At 38.7% G+C, this 12798-nt stretch overlaps 1 long non-coding RNA gene across 1 annotated transcript in view; it reads left to right on the top strand.

The window, feature by feature from the left end:
• LOC147574784 (uncharacterized) overlaps positions 1-11868 on the top strand; it is a 35285-nt gene extending 23417 nt beyond the window's left edge. The window contains exons 2-3 of the long non-coding RNA XR_015243304.1: positions 10968-11019; positions 11778-11868. This is a non-coding gene — a long non-coding RNA (uncharacterized LOC147574784). The remainder of the gene's footprint in view (positions 1-10967; positions 11020-11777) is intronic.
• Positions 11869-12798: the final 930 nt, after the last annotated feature.

Raw genomic sequence — 12798 nt, 5'->3', positions numbered from 1 at the left:
GCAAAAATGCTTAATAATCAATGTATGAAATATCCCTTTTTTAAGTGATAGTAAATGTATTAAGACTTTTTATTGTAATAATGGCAACATCTGTCTCCATAGCAGAATGTACATTAAAGTAACATAACAGAATAAAATGTTAACAACAATAGAGATCTTATGTGAAGTAAATTAGGGGCATTCATTCGTTCTACAGATATTGACTGAGCACGTACTGTGTACCAGGACTCTCCCAAGCACTTGAGATTCACTGGTTAAATAAAGTAGATAAAGATCTCTGGTTTTGTGCAACTTTTATTGCATATCAGTGGCAGCTGCAGGGAGCAGAGAATAAGCAATAATTGTGACAATAAAGAACTTAGGGAGCGATTGGGAAGTTGGACGACGACCGCTGTGGAGAACGCAGGAACCAGGGGTCATGGGGTTTGGTGGTAGGCCCATCCAATGGAGATATTTGGGCAGAGTTGCAGGAGGTATGGTCGGGCAGCCTGCAGGCATCTGGTGGAAGAGTGGTTTAGGGTGACTACGATTGTACAGGGGCTGAGGTGGACACTTGGGTAAATTGTTAATGGAAACGAAACAGTGAATTTGTTTCTCAACACAGTTCCACTGCTGGCCTGCTGGAGGGGTTGTGAGCAAAAATCTTACAGAAGCCATTCACGCCAGTGAGGTTGACCTGGGGAAGGCGGCCTGAAGCCATGTCCTGGCCAAGAGGGTCTCACCCACCAGAACAATCTGTGCACTCTAGCGGCCCATGCTCTGCAGGATGTACACCAATGGGGCTGGGTGGCCAGTGCTGTCGAGGAGAGAAGCTGGATAGCCTGAATTCTTATGTGAAATTTTCCAATTTTAAAATGTCACTTGCTGTCAAATCTTGTAACACTCACATTCTGTACTCTAAACGTAATCCTTGCCTTTCTTTTTTTATATTCATCTTTTGACTGACTCAGTCAATCAAGTTTATTGACTCGATTGACTCAATTGACCCAAGTTTATGTTCAAATAGTTTTACTTTAGTTGTTTACTTATTTATTTACTTACTTATTTATGCCTGTCTCATGCATGTGAAGTTTCCTGAAAGTCGGAATAATTAAGAATGCCTGATGTTTACTTAATGCAATCAGGACTTGATTGTATAGTTGGTCTTAGGTCACAATTTCTTTCCTTGATCCTTAGAAGAATTTTAGGCTTTCTTCTACCAGTGAGCTCTGCTTATTTCCTCACTGGAACCATAAAGAATCTTTATTTAATTATTTACTTTAAAAAATTATACAAGTATATAACTTAAAAAATAGTTGCACTATGCTTGCAATGAAAGTATAGTATTTTTTCACGCAATTTTTTTTTGTAAAGATTGAGAGGTATGGAAGGAGGTGGGAAAATTGGTAAGAGTGGTGAGTGTCTTTCAAGTTCTCTTTAAAATGGAAATACATTTCAAGAAATAAAGCACAATAATTCTAAAAGAAAATTCGATGGCAATTCATTTATTAAAATTGTGGGACAAACTAAATATATCCTGAGGCCAGATTCACCTCAGAGGCCATCACTTTTCAACTCTGGTTTATACGATACCATTGGCAAACTTCAGAATGAAGGAGACCAGGGGCTCAGCCCATAGTGTGGTCTCGAGTTGTCCTCTTGTGAAGCTCTGTGTGCTGTTGGGCTCACACCGACCACTTTCACCTCAAATCCCTTTGTACTTAGATTTAGTACTCAGACTAGCCCTTGGTGTTTATTTCATAGCAAATTGTGAGAATCTGAAGGAAAGGAACATTTCAAAGTTTTTTGAGAGACTTCTCATGCTGCCTGATAGAGCTAATATGTATAAAAATGTTAGGTAAATTGTAAGACACTCTGTAAATATTAGTTGTGGTTTTTATTGTGGTTGTCAGTATATGTCTTGTCATTATTGCTTGAATAAATGGTGGATTAAGCCTAGAGACCAGTTGTAATATTTTTTTTTGGTGGGGGGTGGGTGGGAAGCTTTCTTTTATTAGCACAAGGGAGAAGGAATAAGGATGGCCAGTTACCACCTCCCTTTCTGAGTCACTGCACTGTCCATCAACTTCTCACTCTGGTGAGTGGTATGGCTCATGTTCCTACTCTTCATCAGTGTCTGATTTCCCTCTGCTTCTGGGCATCTAGGATGACCGTACATTTCTGCCTGCTTGAAGTCAGACATGCCATGTGATTTGCCTTGACCAGTGAAACGTGAGTGGGAGTGACACATGTCTCTTCCCAGAGAAGACCTTTCATTGGTGGTTGTCACCTCTTCAATCTCTTTCCCTGCTTCAACAAGTGTGGAAACATCTACCAGTCCTGAGAAGTGACACTGAGTCATCACATGGAGGACAGCTACCCTAAGAATGGCCCTGATACACACACACACACACACACACACACACACACACACACGTGTACATGCATATACGTATATACACACACATTACATACATATATTATATATATACACCCATTACATACATATGTTATATACATATACATATATTATACATACATAGGCTGTATATGTATACATATACATATATTATGTACACATATATTAGACCATTATTTATATAAACTAATATATAATATAATAAATAACTATATTAATATATAATATAATATTTTATTTTATATTTTATATTATATATTTTATATATTTTATATTTTATATAAATTCTATATATATTATATATATATTTAATATATAATATATATATTATATATATTATATATAATATAATTAATATATATTATATATATATTTTATATATTTTATATTATATATTTTATAACATAATACCAATTATTTATACATATCAATATAGCCAATATGTGATATAATATATAAAATAGTCAATATATAATATAATACACTAATATATTAGGCCTATGTGTAATAGGCATAGTATCTTATATGTATTATAATAAGCATAATATCTTACATATCTAGTGTAATAGGCATAGAATCTTATGTACATCTATTATATACATATGCATGTATTGGGCCATTAGTTAACAAAAAGTTACCCTATGCTGCAGAAAAGCACAGGCTTTGGAGTTAGACCCTAGTTTCTGTCCTGGTGCCTTTGAGATGTTGTTTCCTCATTTTTGAGATGAAGAACAATGACTGGGACCAATTTTGGCTGGAGAAAAAGAGAAACCTGGGCAAGTTATGTAGTACATATCATGCTGGGGTTGTGTGTGTGTGTGTGTGTGTGTGTGTGTGTGTGTGTGTGGAGTGTGTATCCACTCTGCAGGGGAGGCAAGCAAAGCCCCTGGAGGGTACGATGTAAGGAGGTGCTCAGGCTCGTGACAGGTGGACACATATGTGTCAATATCTGTCACTGCCCAGACAGGAGATCGCAAGCTTCTTGCTGGTCAGAGCTGTGTCTGCTTCATCTTCCTCCAGGGGGGAGGGGTAAGGCACATGATTTGCATTTATAGGGGAACAGACCCACTCTTCTGCTCCTGCAGAATGACTGGTGTTTCGAAGAAAGTTGTGCCACTGGCTACTTCACTGCCTTCCTTAGATATGAACGTAGCTTTGCCTTCTTTGCCTTCCACAGCTTGTTAGCTGTGATGCCTTGAAACAAAAGGGCGTTGTGGGGTCAGGAGTCAAGCTGGGATATCAAGGGGTGTTTGGTGATGCCCTTTCAGCTCAGATCCACTGTTGTTGGCAAACTCCCAATCCACTCCAGACTGATGTCAATGAAAGAGTGGGAGGCAATATTTACCCCCTAACTAGACAGAATTCCAAATTATTAGCTGAACTAGACTAAACTAGGTCTCATGGAAAAAACTTGCCAGTGCCTTTTAATAGCTGAGTCAGTTTAGAGGTTTGTATGCAAAACTATCAATGTTCCAGACATTGCACTTAGGAATATTCCAAATTCACCAGGATAATTTGCAACACACATTGTTGGATTGCTCCTTATCTGCCCATTCTTCCCCAGCACTTTCCCAATTCTCTTGGCAGGAAAGGGGGAGAGAGAACATTTCGTCTATTTTGCCTTCTTTCACCTGACCAAATGTGTGCTATAAAATGAATTTGGGAAAGGCACTAATCTGATTTCTTTAGTTAACATAGAAACTCAAAGTGCCAAGTTAAACAACCCAACAAATGTCATGGATTCCCTAGAACAAGATTAGATGTCATCCTAGATAAATAGGCAAATGATCTTTCTATTTCACCGGCACAGAGGTTTTTGCTGTCATGGGAGTCATGACATGTCATGTCATTCCAAAGAAGGTTGAGTTCTGCAGAATTGAGCACTTCAAAGAACAGGGCTTGTTTTTACCTTTGCACCTTTGTAACTAGACAACACAAATAATCGTCATAAGAATACTAACATTTTAAAGACACTGTTTTTTAAAAAATAGAAATACTACTAAGATATGGTATTTTACCTCGCAAAAAAAGATGAAGGTGGCTTGATTGAAAGAGATATAAGGCAAGGAAAGCCTGCTGAGTTGTGAAGACAGGGGCATCATGCACAAAGCTTGGGGAGAACAGAGCAGTATGCCTTTGTTATAAGGAGCATACGGTCAAACTGAGCAAAGAGGAAGAATGTGGGGTGAGTGGACATCTTGCACATCTTGTATTCCTTTGTGGTCTGCAGCATTCAGCGCTGTTATTGTACTTGGTGTTCCGTTGGGTTTGACTTTAACACGCTGGGGCAAATCACATATGAACCCATGAAACTCCCGCATACATTATTCCATTATTTGTTAATCAGATACGAAATAGCATATGTTGCAGAAATATGCATTATGGCAGAACGAACCGGATCGTGTATGCTCAGGCATGAACCATCGTGATTGAGATCAAGGGAATTTTCAAGGAGCACGGGCAAGTGGAATCTTGACCAAAGGGCCTCATATGGTCTGTAGTCAACTTTTTTCACAAATTTTCTCTTCTCTTCTCTAGAAGGAAACTTATATCACCTTTTTTTTTTTTTGTATTGGCTTACATATAGTATTAGTTCATAAAAGAAGCTCCTCTCTTTTTAAAAAAGCATTACATTTATAAACAAATGGGTTAAAATAGTTTAAATAAGGTTAGTGAAAACTTTCACAGTAAATGGATCCAGATTTGGATAGGGAGAGAGGTTTGGCTTCCCAGTTTCGCTTATGTTAGTCACCGTTGGCAGGGGAAATTGTTATCCTGAAGGCATCTAGATATTTTGGGAGAAACAAAATCTTAAGCTTTTTAAAATTTTTAAGCTATTTTGAGGGCTGGCAAAATCCCATACATGTTTGCTGTTTGGGGTTTAGTTTTGCTGAACACTTCGTCTATTCAAAATCAAAGGGAGATTTAATCTGTGCAGCATGTTTCTGATTATTTGTATGTTAAGTCAGCAAAATGGTGTTTGGTCAGAGTTATTTATTTTTTTCCCATCTCTTTAATTCTCATTGCACTTCATGAATTTTTTCCCCATTTCCTTTCTTTGGCTTTCATTTAATGAATGTCCCTTTCATGGACAATAAAATATTTGCACTTTGAGAGGCTCAGATTTTGTCAGAACATCAACATTCCCAAAGCGGGACACGATGCATTTCCCATAAGGAATGCTGGGGCTGTTTAGAAGCCAGAGGTGGGGCTTGGAAACCTTTTACAACTTCTCTGATTTCTTGACTCGTCTTTTTGTTGGTAGTTCTTAGAGCGAATATGGGTGCTTTGGTACTAGAAATAATGGTAAGACACAAGAACATCACCACTAGCCACCCTCCCATCCTTATTACCTCTCCCCTCCTCCCCCCTGCACAAACACTAAACTCCATCTTGCCATTGCTTTGAAAAAGATTAGCTTCAAAGTTACAAGTTTAAAGAATCTGTAGTATTTTTTACGGGCTAAAGCATACCAAGAGTATTTACGACCCATCAGCTTTGAGTCTGTTGGGCAATTGGACTTTTCCTCCTTCATTTTTCCAAATGTCTCATTTTATCTCATTCTCCTGTTATTCTACCTTCCCAAATGAACTTGCTCAACTTTTCCAGATTTTGCGATTTTGACCAGTGTCAGGAAGCGTTTGGCTCCCAGACTGCTGGCTTGGAGAACTGGCCTCAGCAGGAAGTCCTGGGGGACAGCTGGTATCCGAGAGACTGGCGGGTCCATGGCTCCTCAGTGGGTCCCAGGCTGCTAACAGAAGGCAGGACCCTGGCACTGGCTCTTGGGCATCAGCTGCCTTCAACAACGTCTCTGGGAGCTTATAGAATATGGGCGAATTCAGGGGGAAACTGGAATCTGTGTAAAACAACAAGAAGGAAAAAAAAAATGGGGACTTGGTATTTATTTATGCTTTGCTTAAAATGGTTCAACCCTGCCCGTGAAAAGCAGGCCCATCTTTTCTCCACCCATGGAACACATTTCCTCTGGATAACGCCTACACTCACAAGCTGAAATCTTGAATCATTACTGGTTTTATTTACATGTACTTTCTAGCTTTAATTTATGATATGGTTTTCTTGGGTTTAAACTATATTTCTTCAGCCTTTAGCAATACAGATTACTTCAACTAAATAAAATTAATAACTTGTTTCCAGATTCACTGCCTGAGGTGGACTAGAAGGTCAAGAAAAACAGAAGGAATGCAATTATATAAAAGCCAATTCAAGGATAGCATTTAATATCTTTTAAATAACAGCTTTAGTGAGATATATTTCACATACCATAAAATTTTTAACAGTGTATGATTCAGTAATTTTTAGTATATTTACAAAGTTCTGCAACCATCACGACTATTTAATTTCAGAACATTTTCATCACCCCATTTCAGCACCCCAAAAAGAAATCTGGTACACATTAGCAGACACCCCCCAATCACTTCTCCCCCTAGCCCCTGTCAACTACTAATCTATTTTTGTCCCTATGGATTTGCCTAATATGGACATAGTCTATAAATGAAGTTATGCAGTAATTTATCGGTTGATGGATATTTGTGGACAATTTTGGTTATGAATAACTGCTACACACATTCACGTGCAAGTTTAGTGTGAACATGTGTTCAGTTCTCTTGGGTATATACCTATTGTTGAGTCATGAGATAGCTCTAGCCTTTGAGCAACTGTCTGGTTGTTTTCCAGAGTAGCTGCATCCTTCTATATTCCTACCAGGAGTTCGTATGAGAGTTCTAATTTTTCTGCATCCTTGCCAACACTTGTTATTAGCTTTCTTTTTTATTTTAGCCATTCTAGTGTGTATGGACTGGTGTTTCATGGTGGTTTTGACTTGTATTTCCCTGATGGCTAACAGAGTTGAGCTTCTTTTCATATGTTGTTGGCTGTTTGTATATCTTCTTGTTTGAAATTTTTAAATTTTATTTAAGAGTGCATGAGTGGATGAGGGGCAGAAAGAGTGGGAGAAAGGGAATCCCAAGCAGGCCCCACACAGTCAGTGCAGAGCCCAACATGGGGTTCGATCTCATGAACCATGAGACCATGACTTGAGCTGAAATTAAGAGTCAGCTGCTTAACCAACTGAGCCACCCACGTTCCCCTGGTTACCTTTGTATATCTTCTTTGGAGGAATGTCTATTCACATCTTTTACACATTTTTAAATTGGGTCATTTGTCTCTTTATTGTTGAATTGCAAGAGTTCTTTATATATTCTGGATACTATCCCTTATATATGATTTGCAAACATTTTCTCCCATCCTGTGGGGTGTCTTTTCATTTTCTTAGTGGTTTCCTTTAAAACGTGAAAGTGTTTACTTTGATGAACCCAGATTTATCTACTTTTTCTTTTGTCATTTGTGTGTGTGTGTGTATGTGTGTGTTTTGAGAGGGAGAGAGAAAGAGAAAGAAAGAGCGTGAGCTGGAGAGGGGCAGAGAGAGAGGAGGACAGAGGATCTGGATCAGGCTGACAGGCTGACAGCAGGGAGCCTGATGTGGGGCTCGAACTCACAAACTGTGAGATCATGACCTGAGTGGAAGTTGCACGCTCTACTGACTGAGCCACCCAGGCAGCCCTGTCCTTTGTGTTTTTGGTGTCATAGCTAAAAAATCATTGCCCAATCCAAATTCCTGAGTATTTACTCCTATGTTTTCTTCTAATGGTTTATAGTTTTAACTCTTACATTTGAGTCTTTGGTCCATTTTGAATTAATATTTTTATACTGTATGAAGTAGGGATCCACCTTCTGTCTTTTGTAGTCCGTACTCAGTTGTTCCAGCTCCATTTGTTGAAAAGACTATTTTTTCCCTATTAAATTGTCTTGGCATTTGCATTGAAAATCTAAATTTATTTTCAGACTCTCAATTCTATTTCACTGACCTTTGTGTCTATCATTAGGCCAGTACCACACTGTCTTGATTATTGTAGTTTTGTAGTAAGTTTTGAAATTAGGAAGTATGAAGGACTCCAACTTCTTTTTCAAGATAGCTTCGGTTGTTGTGAATTCATTGCATTTCCATATGAGTTTTAGATCAGCTTGTCAATTTCTGCAAAAATGGCAGCCGAGAACTTGATAGTGAATTACATTTGTTTTAAAAAGAAGAAGAGATTATGACTCAACCACTGCTATTACATTTATCTTAAAAATAAGAAGACAAAACAACTGTGAAGTGTTTGTGTAGTGAGCCAGGGAGGCAGCATAAATTATAGAGCATGTTTAGAATCAGGGAGGTCTGGGTTCCTTCTGAGTGCCCCAATTGCTAATAAGATTTTGTGTAAGTTACTTAAGTTGTCTGTTTCCTTAGAAAAAAATTGTAAAGTTGGAATAACAATGGGTACATTGTAGAGTGACTGTGAATATCAAATCAGGTAACTTGGTTTTTATGCTCCTGGTACAGTGCCCCATATACAGTAGTAGTAATTACTATTATTGGATGTTGCCCACTTCTACTCAGAAGAGAATTATACGAAATGAGACAAATGATAGTCCTAATTAGGCAGATTGCAATATAAAGGAGAACTCTTTGTACCAATTGTGAATAGCTTATTAAAAGAAGACTTGGCTTCTTCACCTGATGACATTTAAACAAGCAGGACAGCCCACGGTGTGGGGAATTTTAAAGTATATTATTGCCTGAAAAGACAAGAATATAATACACCCATGGTTTTCAATGTGTGATGTGAGGTCTGTGAAGGTCAAAGCTATCATCTCAAGCTGTTTTTTTGCTTTTTCCATTGCCACTGTCTTAGAGCGCACAGTGGAGTCTTCCAGAAGCTAGATGACACACGATGATGTCATTTCCCTGTGGCTAATGGGATGTGGGCTCTGAATTTTTGCGTTTTAGACTTTTTTTTCTTTTTTTAGTTTTAAGATGAAATATGGTAAATATCTATAGATATAAGCTTTATAAGCAAAAGTTCTTTGGGGTCCTTCATAATTTTTAAAGCATAAAGGGATACTGAGACCAAAAATTTGAGAACTTTTGTAATAGACAAATCTTGAGGTAACAATAACAACACATGTTTTGAATACATTCCATATGCCCGATACTGTGCTAAGAGCTTTCTTGGCATCATCTCATTGAACGATGATCTCACCTCATCTCATTGAAGACACACCATTGTTGTATCCCACTTGCATGATAAGAAAACTGGCCCTGAATCGAATTAAGTAAACTGCCGAGGGTCACATGGCTGGTAAGCAACAGAACCCAGTGGTAAGTGGATTTGAACCCAGCGCATCTTGTTTCCTGGGCTCTGTCTCAAGATTCTGAGGCCTTGGAGATTCAAAGGATATTAAGCTTCACAGGGAACTCCTGCTCTGGGATCTGAAGAGCTGAAAGTCTGAGGTATGTGCTGAGCACATGTTTAGATGCCAATTTTGGATTATGAATCTTTAGCTAGTTGATTGCAACAAAAAGCTGAAGCCAGGATTGCATCCATAATATTCCCAGAGATCTTGCCTCAACACTCCCAGCTCTTTCCAAAAGGGGTTTGTTGGCTGCCCTCTGTCCTTTACCTCGTTAGATTTATGAGCTCTTGATTGCAGTAGGGGAGAACTGGCCAGCGCTACAAGCACTGCTGCGGGGGCCGATTAATCACCAGCTCCCAAGTAAAATTCGGGCAGAGAACAGGACAGCCAGAAAGGTTGCAGACAGGGCTGCGCCTCCGCACACAAACTTTGGTGCCAATGTCTGCACTTTTGGCATAAGAAACAAAAGAAGACTAGCGATAGCAAAGTGAGGTCGGGGTGGGGGTTTGTCACAGGCAGTATGAGAAAAAAGAAAAGAAAACCCTCAACATTTGTATCTTGTGAAAAATTCTTACTCAATGCTATGGATATCGAAATTTTACCTAATTAATTTTCATCAGCAAAAAGTCTAAAAAATTACTACTTACTATGTGTGTGACCCACAGGAGATTCCAAGGCTTGACTTTGCGCATGTTACCAAGCCAGGAGCACGTTCACCTTTGGTGGATACACTGGTCCCATTCACCCCCAATTTCTGGATGAAGAAAATAAGGACCAAAGAATCTCAGTGGTTTGCTTGAGATGCCACAGCTGGTTTACAACATGGACACCATACAATTTTTTTTTCCTCCAGATATTCCACATTTCTGAATTTGAAGGACCAGCAAGTTTTTTTTTTTTTATAGAAGTGTGTGCATGTATGTGTCAGTGTGTGTGTTTGCGTGTGGGTGTGTGGGTGTGGGTGTGGGTGTGTAAGAATATAACATAGGATTGCCAATTTTTTGTTTTAGAAAGTAAAGACTTAAGAAGCCATAACCACTATTTGATGTCATTACTTCTCATAGACGAATGGACAGTTATGTGTATTTTAACATCCTTTGAATAACCTTAAATTTAGCTCTATGCAGTACTTGATATTTTTCTACCTTCCCTTATTTGAAGGCAGGTTGGGGTGAACTTTGCCAAAGAACACTCTCTGTCCTCAAGCTGATATTTGGCCACTAATGAGCTATACAATTATTTTTTTTCTTTTTAAAAAATGTGTCATTGAAGTAGAATTGCCATGCCATGTCATATTTTGTTTCCATTTCAGATGTGAAATGTAGTGATTCAATAATTCTAAACATTATCTGATGCCCACCATGGTAAGTTGTCATCTGTCATCCTCCAGCATTATTACAATATTGTTGGCTGTCTTTCTTATGCTGTACTTTTTTTTTTTTAATCTCCATGACTTCTTTCTTTTATAGCTAGATGTTTGCATCTCGTAATTCGCTTCACCTGTTTTGCCCACCCAACACCCACATCCCTTCTAGTAGCCACCAGTTTGTTCCCTGTATTTAAGAGTCTGATTTTTGTTTGTTTGCTTGCTTTATATTTTGTTTGCTTTACGATTATTCTACTCCCTTCTTGAGCTGATCCCTCCAGCATTCTGCAGGGATCTTCTTTATCTCTTGCTACAGTCTTTGTTTTAAAGTCTACTTTGTCTGATAGAAGTATTGCTTACCTAGCTGCTGCTTCTTCTTCTTCTTCTTCTTCTTCTTCTTCTTCTTCTTCTTTGCTTCTATTTGCATGAAATATTTTTTAATTCCTTCACTCTTGATCTGTGTCTTTAGGTCTGAAGTGAGTCTCTTGTAGTCACATAGATGAGTCTTGTTTTTTTAATCCATCAGTCACTTTAGGTCTTAATTTTTATTTGCATAGAGTTGACACCATGTTACATTAGTTTCAGGTATACAACAGGACATAGTGATTCACCTTCTCTATATGTGATGCTATGCTCATCACAAGGGTAGCTACCATCTGCCACCATACAATACTATTATAATATCATTGGCTGTATTTCTAATGTTGTGCCTCTTATTCCCCTGACTTATTTTATTTTATTTTAATTTTGGTAAAGATTTTATTTTTAAGCATTCTCTACACCCAGTGTGGGGATCAAACTCACAACCCCAAGATCGAGAGTCACATGCTGTACTGACTGAGCCAGGTAGGTGCCCCCCTGACTTATTCCCTTCCTAACTGGAAGCCCATATGCCCCATTCCCTTTCACCCAGTTTCCCCATCCCCCCATCCTCTTTGTGGGTGAGAGTGAGATCTGCTTTGTGATCATTCGAATAACAGGTGTGAATTCTAATGCTTGTAAGCTGAGCCCTCATGACTGGGCTGCAGCCAGTTCTGAAAGCCACATGGAGTGATAGCTGAATTCCCATGAGGGGAGTGTCCACCTGGCCTGCGTTCCTGGCTAACTGTTGGGGCCAATAAAGTGACTGAAAAGAATCTGTGGGATGGCTTTCCTTTTCATTTTTACTTGGATTCCAAACCTACGTGATGGAGCAAAAGGTTTATGGGAACATTAAATATCTCCACTAATTGTCTAACCTTCTATGATTGGGGCTCTGCAAGAAATCAAGTCTCTAGTTTTCAGTGTAAGCTGAACTCAGCTGACCACAACTAGAAAAAGAAATAACTGACTTTAGTCGAATTTTATCATGACTCTCATAGCAATGATCTTTGGCTTTCACAATAATAAAATTATAAACATTAAATCAGAATGGGTGAATGTGATCGTTCCATGTGTCCGCTATTATAGGTCAGAATGTGAAAAAAATTCCTCCCTCAGACTGGTCCATTTACTCCTAAGTCACAGCACAAAGGAGACCATACAGTTTACGGTGTCCAGCTCACCAGTAGATGACAAAACGGCTTTGGTCATTTTAGGCGACTGGCTGGCCAGTGGGGTGATCAAGTTTCACTCCTTAATTCTGGGATAATTTTAGGAATTTTGGGGCATCTAGAGGGTTCTGAAAAGTCTGAATTAAAGTGGGTCATGGGGAATTTGCTAGAGCAATGGCCATCACCAAAGATGATGCTAGTCCTTATCCATGTTCCTGGGACACTAATTATTAGACCCCATTTCA

The sequence above is a fragment of the Puma concolor genome, chromosome D4 (genome assembly GCF_028749965.1).
Source record: "Puma concolor isolate L17-30 chromosome D4, mPumCon1.1.hap2, whole genome shotgun sequence".
Classification (NCBI taxonomy): domain Eukaryota; kingdom Metazoa; phylum Chordata; class Mammalia; order Carnivora; family Felidae; genus Puma; species Puma concolor.
The sequence above is the reverse complement of the archived record's forward strand: the minus strand, read 5'-3'. Positions and strand labels throughout refer to the sequence as shown.